This window comes from Drosophila grimshawi, unplaced genomic scaffold (assembly GCF_018153295.1).
Source record: "Drosophila grimshawi isolate 15287-2541.00 unplaced genomic scaffold, ASM1815329v1 contig_1006, whole genome shotgun sequence".
Taxonomy (NCBI): Eukaryota; Metazoa; Arthropoda; class Insecta; order Diptera; family Drosophilidae; genus Drosophila; species Drosophila grimshawi.
The window spans coordinates 577,981-586,894 of NW_025062489.1; the positions used below are offsets into that span (position 1 = coordinate 577,981).

At 42.7% G+C, this 8,914-nt stretch overlaps 1 pseudogene; it reads right to left on the reverse strand.

Annotated features, from left to right (window-relative positions):
* Window positions 1-2,817: 2,817 nt before the first annotated feature.
* Window positions 2,818-6,124, reverse strand: LOC122322800 (annotated as a pseudogene).
* Between the last annotated feature and the right edge of the window lie 2,790 nt (window positions 6,125-8,914).

Here is an 8,914-nt window from a genome sequence, read left to right on the forward strand (position 1 = left end):
CTTATATTCTTCTCTGCGGCTTCTGCTGAAATCATTATACGGAGCTTGATGCCTGTTGGCATGAATGCCCATTAGTCAGTGGCCGGTTATAGCATAGATTATTGGAGAGTAGTTAGTGCGACTTATATTAGCCAGATCTATACTATGTTTTTTTGTTTAGGCTGGGTCAGGTTTAGCGAGCTGTTCGACTGCAGTTGGCATTTTGCCATTTGTTATTCGACTGTCTGTTTTCTTCTCTGATTTTAAGCTTACAGGTAGCCAGAGGCATACATATACCTTCCTTATCTGTGAGGAGGAGTACAGTAGTCGGTTTTTAAGGGGATCTTCGCTTTTCTCACTAGAATAGAGGCATGGTCTTTCATCTAAGTCTTCCAGACTAAGGATTCTCTCAGTCTTATGGATGAAAATGTTGCATGTTCTACTCCTTGTGTTTCTAGACATAGAAACATATCCAATTTACATATCTAATGTCTAATGTCTCATTTAGTTTGGTGCGAAGAGCCCCCGAGATGCAGAGTTTAGTCATGCCCTGAACCTTGCTAAGCTGCTGTTATTGCATGTTATTGCCTCTGGTTTAAAGTGTTAAAGGAACCCTCAATATCTCGGTAAGCTATATGTCCTTGGAGTATAAATATGTTTCGATAATACTGACTACGGAATGGAGTGCAGTTTTTATAGCTCTGCCATTTTGGGATCCAAAGATAAGTTATTAAGGTCTATGGAGTGATTACGACATAGTCTTATGACTCGGTCTGGAGTTTTTTTTAGCATGAAGAAAGATATACTTATGCGTCTAAAGAATGTGAATGTTCACCGTTGGTGGAGGCTTATCAGCTTTGTGTATAAAGATGATTTTTGACTGGACACCACTGGGTGGGACTTGGCCAGTCTTGAGAACTTTCGCGAAAATTACACATTGCCAATTTATAGCTGTTGTGTCCGCATTTTGTAATTGGACTGGACTTATATTTTCTGGGTCAAGAGATCCTGAAGCTGTTTATTGCCCATTTTAAATTGCATTTGCTTAGAAAAGGTTTCATTCATGTAATCTCTTCAGATTCTATACAATTTTATGTAGTAGGTAGCTCAGATCAGTCTGGGAAATGTGTATTGAGGAGGATATCCAGTGATTCTTTACTTGAGTTAGACCATGAGTTGTCATCGCTTTTCAGATAACCTAGTGTGGGGTGGTTTAGTATAGAACTATTTTCTCCATGATATCCTTTGAGCCTGTCTGGTGTATTTTTTGTAGTCTGCCAGTCTAGATTTGTGGTGAAACCAATGAAAGTCATCATTGTGTGATTTCGCAGCGTTGAAGGGAAACCTACAATTTTGGCGAAGAGCACTTAGGCCAGCATTTCGTTTCTTTTTGGCGTAGGCATGCTAAACAGGTAGGTTGCCTTATCGTACGTGTGTCTGTGAGATCACAGACATATTCAAAGGAGTCTAGGCCTATCGGCGGATGTTCCGAAAGGATTCGATCATGTTTGCTTTTATAAATTTACCAATTCGCCTTCTTCTGATTTAAGAAGTGGACCGGTCTTGGGAGGCTTAAGAAAAGCTCAAATTCAATATACCTATGATCAGAGAAAGAGTGTAAGTCAGAAACTCTCCACCCTCTTAACTGTTCGCTATCGCCTGCGAAACAAGGGTCAGGTTTATAACATCTTTACAGATTTTAATAATAAAATTGGGATAATTTCCCTTATTGCAGATCAATAGATTAGTATTAAGGATGAAGGTTAAAACAGGCTCATCCCTCACATTCGTATCCGTGCTACCCCACTGGGAGTGGTGAACGTTGTCATTATAGCCTATGACTATGCCAATTTTGCGATTTGCGCCTTCCCAGCCGAGAAATTGTATGTTTTCGTCTGCTGGTGGTCCAAAGCTATCATGTGTCATGTATGCGGAGAGTAACCGTACTGGGACTGGTTGTAGCTCCAAGCTTACTGCCGTGTTGTCGCCGTTGCTAAAATGATGAAGCAGGAAAATACTAAGATGCTCTTTCGCAATAAAGCAGGTTCTTATTTCACCTTTAGATTCAGCTCTTATAAGCTTATAATTTTGGCTTCCTCCTTATTGTCGGTATTCCGCAAAAATTTGGCAGTACGCTATTGGCCCATTCTACTTTACACAGCCGTTCGGCAGGTGGATTTGCCGCTGCGTTCGTATTCTGCCTCTTTAAAATTCCGGCTGCGTTCTTCCGCTCAGCATATGAGAATTTTCGTGCAGGGCGCTGATGGTTGGCAGTTCGCCCTTCACACCCTCTCCTGCCCGAAGATCAGCTGGACAAGGATCCTTGCCAACAACACCAGTACCAAAGGCTAAGCAAATAGGCTCTTTCACCACTTTTGTCTGGAGTACGCTTAGGCCAGGCCTTGAAGCCACTGCCTCCGCTAAGGGTTTGGGATTCCTCTATTTCGGCTTTGGGCGAGTGCCGGACTCTTTCGGCTTAGGTTTATTTTGTAGATCCATAGAACCATGCGAGTTGCGGAGAAAGGAGATCCGTCTGCACAGAGATTCGCAATATGCAAGTAAAAGTTTACTACTGTCGGAGGTTGCCAGGTATCCATGACTATGAGACAGACTCTGTCCGAATTTCAGGGTACAGATCTTAACTAGCATCAGTATCTTATGGCGCACTGTGATGCTATTACCAGTCGGCACCTTCCTGAAGGGTTAGGTTTAGGTTTAGGTTATATCGGCTGTCAGCCCGATGGACTGACACACATAGGCCATATTTGGCCCGCTGTGATACCGAATGGGATCAAGGGATTTTCTCCTGCAGTCGTGCCTCCAAAACATTCTAACAAGTCAAACATCAGATGCGTTAATGAATCTCGCTATCTTGGCCGGTCTTATATGTCGGGGCTCCGATAAACCAGTTAGGGAGTAGTTTCCTAGGATTTCCAGCCTTTTCCTGGCAAGTGCTGGGCAGTGGCAGAAGAAATATTCCGGAGATTCCACTTCTTCCTCGTCTTTGCAGCTTCTGCAAAAGTCATTGTATGGTACCTGGAGTCTGTTGGCATCACTGCAAAACAGTTAGTCCGACTTAGACTGCACAGCTCTTTGCTGCGCTTAGAGTTGCTGATTGGCCATGTATGGTGTCCTATGCGGACACAGATGGCATTTTGCCATTTTCTGCATGACCTGCGCCTGTACTCCTACTTGATGTTGAGCTTACAGGTAGCTAGAGGCATACTTATACCTTCCTTGTCTGCGAGGAGTGGTAGTATAGTATCTTTCCTAGTTAACTCATCGGCTTTACAGTTGCCTTCACTGTCCTGGTGACCAGGCACCCATATCAGGCTAATAACATGCTGTTTAGCCATCTCGTGTAGAGATTTGCGACAGCTTGTTACTGCAATCGAATTTGAAGATATTGAGCTGATGGATTTAATTGCTGCCTGACTGTCAATATAAATATTTATATTGCCAGGGCTAGCTTTGAGACTTTCTAGACAGTCTATTGCTTCTTTTATGGCCAGTACCTCAGCTTGAAAGACACTGCAGTGTGTTAAAAGGCTGAAGGATAACTATATGTTGAGTTGCTCGGAATAGACGCCTACGCGGTTGTCTAGCTTGGAGCCATCTGTAAAGAAGGTTATGGTTGCCGGTGGACCGGGAGTGCCATGAACCCATTCCTGCCTTTGAGGGAAGTATGTATTGAAGGGTGTTCCCAGTTGTGTTACTGGCACGCAGTAATCTGTTTTTGAAGGGATGGTCGGCTTCCCTTCTAGGATAGAGGCATGGCCTGTACTCTGAATAGTCCAGGCGAGGGATTCCCTGAGTCTTATGGCCGTGAGTGTTGCATTTTCTATTCCTTGTCTTTCCAGACATGGAATGTCCAGGATAGCGTCAAGTGCCTCACTAGGTGTCGTATGAAGCGCCCCTGATATGCACAGCTCAGCCATACGCTGAACTTTGTTTAGTTTAATAAGACTGGTTTTCTTTTTGAGACAGGGCCACCATACTGCGACGCCATGCAGAAGTATAGGTCTGACTATGGATGTGTATAACCATCGAACAATATTTGGGGACATATCCCATTTCAGCCCAATGGATTTCCTACACGTATATAGGGCGACTGTTGCCTTTTTAACCCGTGTTTGGATATTGAGGTTCCAGTCTAGTTTCCTATCCCGTGTCGGTCCTAGGAAATTGGCACTGTTGTTAAAGAGCAGATTCACATTATTTAGTCAGGGGGCACAAGAGAAGGGACTTTGTAATTTCTTGTAAAAAGAACAAGTTCCGTTTTATTTGGGTTTACCCCTGATCCACTCTCTTGTGCCCAGCATGACAGTATTTTTAGTTTACTAGTCATGAGGTCACAGAGAGATTGTGGGTATTTTCCCCTGAAAATGATCGCAACGTCATCTGCTTATGCAACCGTCTGGCAACCGCCACCCTTCATGTCCCGCAGCAATTTGTTAATTGCTATGTTCCATAGTAGGGGTTACAGGACGCCTCCTTGTGGCGTACCTCTGCTTACGAGCCCTGGGGAGACTTGACGACCCTAGTGTGGATATCACAGTCCTGCAAGTAAGCAATTGACTGATCAATCCCACCGTTCCGGTGTCAATCCCCAGTCTCAGCAGAGCTCCAGTTATGGCTGCCGGAGTGACGTTGTTGAAGGCGCCCTCATTGTCGAGGAGCGCTATTAGGGTGTGCTCCTTATGGAGTAAAGATTTTTCTATAATAGAAACCACAGAGTGAAGGGCAGTATCTGTGGATCTGCCCTTCCTGTAGGCGTGTTGGGACTCCGACATAAGCTTGGGGTCAATGGATGCTGTGAGATGGAGACTTTTGAGTCGTTCCAGAGTCTTTTGCATGAAAGATGACAGACTGATGGGTCTGAAATCTTTGGCGCTGGTGTGCGATGGCTTCCCAGCTTTGAGTATGAAAGTTCTTTTAGACTGGAGCCATGTCGGTGGGATGCGACCAGTCTTCAGAATCTTCCCGAAGATTTCATGTAGCCAGTTTACGGCTGTATTGCCCGCCTTCTGTAATTCGACTGGGCTTATTTGATCTGGGCCTAGGAATTTAAACGACTTGAAGCTACTGCTCACTTTATGTTACCTTTTTGTATAAGAGATTTTAAAGATGTATTCTCTATACAGTTGGTTTCTGCGCACCTCGGGGACTGCTCGGATCAGCCTGGGAAGTGCGTTTTAAGGAGTATGTCCAGTGAGTAACCTAGTGCGGGTGTGGTTTTTGATAAAGCTTTTCTAAGCCTTACAGCTTCATTGGTTGAATCAATATCTGTGCAGAAATCTCTCCAAGATTTCCAATTTTCCCGTCTGGTTGCTTTTTTGTATTCAGCCAGACTTGGTTTGCATTTTACCATTGCAGGTCGTTATTTTGCGCATTGAAGAAAAACCTGCAACTTTGTCGAAGGACATTAAGTTGAGGTATCCACCATGGTGATTTCTTTCTGTGCATTGGTTTACTGATAGGGCAGGCTATCTTAAAAGCCTTATTACATCCTGTAGTGAAAGTCTTTGTGAGACTGCAGAGATGAGCTAAGTTATCCGGACCTTTTGGTGGGTGTTCCGAAACGGTTCGGTCAAGTTTGACTTTGAAGATTTCCCAGTTCGTCTTCTTCTGATTTATGAAGTGAACTGGTTTTGGATTGCTCACGAGAAGCTCGAATTCTATGTACCTGTGATCAGAGAAGGAGTGGTCATCAGACACTCTCCAAATTGTTAGCTGGTCACTCATAGATTGTGAGATGAGAGTCAAATCAATGACCACTCTCCTATTTTTAATAATGAAGTTGAGTTCATTTCCCATGTTACATACTAGAAGTATTAAGGATGAAGGATAAGAGTGACTCACCCCTCGCATTTGTGTCCGTGCTTTCCCACTGAGTGTGGTGAGCATTGGCGTCGCAGCCTATAACTAGGTCGATTCTGTGCTTCTCGCACTCCTGGACGAGGGATCGTGTTATCTCGTCTTGTGGTGGGCCAGCGTTATCGTAGGCCATATAGACAGATAGTGGTCGTATCGGAGCTGACTGGAGCTCCACGCTTACCGCTGTGTTGTCGGCATTGCTAAAATAATGAAGCAGAAAAATACTGATGTTTTTTCGCGAGGATGCAGGTGCGTTTTTTACCTTCATTTCCAGGTACTAAAAGCTTATAATCTTTATTACCTAGTCCGAAAACCTTTCCTCCAATCACCCAAGGTTCTTGGACTAGTATTATGTCGTCTCCGCCTCCAGCCAGGCGGAGCATCAGAGCAGCGTAAAGTCGTCCTCGTCTAACTCGTGATACAAGGCCTCAAGGTAACCGGGCTCCAGCTCCTCATCGGTTGCTCCGATTTCCGCACAGGGGCGCTGTTCAGCCGTCTTGTTACAGACAACAGGGTCTCCTCCGGCCGGTGCATCCGATTTGTATACCTTTACGGTAATGGAGCCGAAGCCAAAATTAAGCTCGCCTTTGGCGGCATCGATGGGGGCCAGTGATTCCTTATTGAGGATCAGCATTGCCTGGTTGGTTGGCCCATCGGTGGCCTCAATCTTCAACACCCTCCAATCGTGGGTGGGTAGAGAGGGGTTGCGTGCGCGAGGTCTACTCTGGACTTCGCTCCAGTCGACAGCGACCAGCTTCGCCCCAGGGCAGACCTCCTTAGTCCGGCCCATTACCTCGAAACCATGACTCGGTCCTTTCTCAGGGACAAGACTATGGAGACAGTTCATGTCCGAGGTTCGGGCACGAGTCTTAGCTATATTTTATATTTTGTTATATGATATAGCGATTGATATTTTTTGTCCCAATGTAAGTTGTATAATATTAGATAGTTAAACGATATTTTGATATTGCTTTCTAAACTCAATTTCTGTGTGGTTAAGCTTTAATTTTAAAATATGTCCCAAAACCTTAAAAACTTTTAACTTGCATCGCTGAGCATTATTACTGCCACATTTTGCTTGTCATTCGTCAAAGAAGCGGACGTCAACTCGGGCACTCTAGTTGAGCTTAATACCGATAATTGTTGACCAGCTGCACTCAAAGAGCCTCTCAGGACTTCAATTAGAAACAATTAGCTGTAAAGTGCAGTTGAGCAGAGCAGAGCAGAACTTGAAAATGACGCCCCAAGTGTACATTTTGTCAAATCAAGAACGGAATTTGAATTTCAATCAACTTGATTTTAATCAAAATTTGTTATATGAAGTGCAGTCAAACACAGAGAGAGAGGGAGAGGAAGGACAATAGATAGAGAAAATCACATACGCACAAATATTTGAGGACCCAGTCGATGACTGGAACTAAAAACCCTTAACTTCAATTCCAATTTCATGGGCAACTGCCAGTTGCCGTCCTTGTTAGCCTTGTCGTCTCTTACAATATATAATTCTCATGAATGTCCCAAGAGTTGTGGTGCACTCTGCTCATAAGATGGGGCTGCTGTACCACCCTTCGACAACAACAGCAGCTGTAGCAGTAGCAATTCCGAGCTGAGGCTGAAGGCTTTTAGCCACAAAAATTCACAGCAAAGAAATGTCGACAAATGCATTGGCTTGCTGTTGCTGCTGTTGTTGTTGTTGTAACCTGCATATGCTCCACAAGCCATCAGCAAAAGGCCAACAGCCATTAACCGTCTGTCGTTTGTAGTTGTCTGTGTTGCGTCGGTTTTTTGGTCCAGACAATTTTCTGACATTTCTTGAGGCTTGGGCAAAAACCGCACAAAAGATGAAAGACCAAACTCTTTCTTCGTTTGACGATTGAAATGGCATTCTTCGCTTCAAATTCAAACCCTTCCCTGTCTATATCTCGCTCACACTCTTTCTCTTTGTCTCTATCTCTCTCTGTCTCTATCGTTTGGCAAGTTCTTTCATAAGTTTCATGACACATTCAATTTGTTATAGTTGGCCCTACACTTTAAACATAATTGCTAGGACAGTCAAAAGAAGAGTAAAAAAATAATTACGTTCCAGATTCAAGCACCTGTTGTTGCCCACCAAAATAATGTTTATTGGTTAGTTCATGGCTCCCTCAGCACTCAGCACTTAGCTCTCAGTTATTGGTTCCCAATTTCCTGATCCCTTTTACTACCCTACGCCCCTCTTTTTAAACTCTATTTTATTTTAATAATATAATAATTGATAAATAATTGGTGTCATCAACGTGTTTGTATAAATTTCAACAAAATCCCTCTGTAATCCGCATCATCTCTAAAAGCCAATAGAGAACATCCGAATATTAATGTCACGCAACGATTTTATTAGCTTATTGTAGTTTAATGCATTTTATCGATAATGTCATTTGATCGTGAACATCGCTTGAGTATTTTCTTTGGGAAAATCACTTGTTTCCAAACTCTGGACGCAATTGAAACCAACATCATCCCAAATGTGTCACTGGATCAATGCAATTTTAATGGACTCCATATTCACTTAGATCTTTTACTTGAATTTTGAATCTTGGCATATTACCTACATGAAGAATTTTCCTGACAGTATCATTTTCATCATCTATATGCAACCTGCGATTATTTTATGTGACATAAAAAATAAATTATTTACTTGTAGACTTGCATGTGTTGTCATCCTCTTGTTAGACGCTACAGTTATTTTCTTGGTCTAACCTAAACTCATTTCATGCATTTCAAGCAACGAAAACGTTGCAGTTGGCAGCAGTCCAGAGAGGGTAAATTTTTCTTCCCATGTGATATTTTGCCCTTTGTATTTGAATTATAAACGATATTCGACTAAACTATAATTAAATATTAATAAACTAGAATTAAATCGATTAAATTGGTTTGCAAAGAGAATTAAATATAATTTAATATAATAATATTATTTTTCTATTATCAATATTAATTCTCTTCGGTGCAAATCGCACTTGAATTTTTTCACATAATCGATTAAACTTGATTTGTCCTAACCGTATTTATTTGTATCTTACAG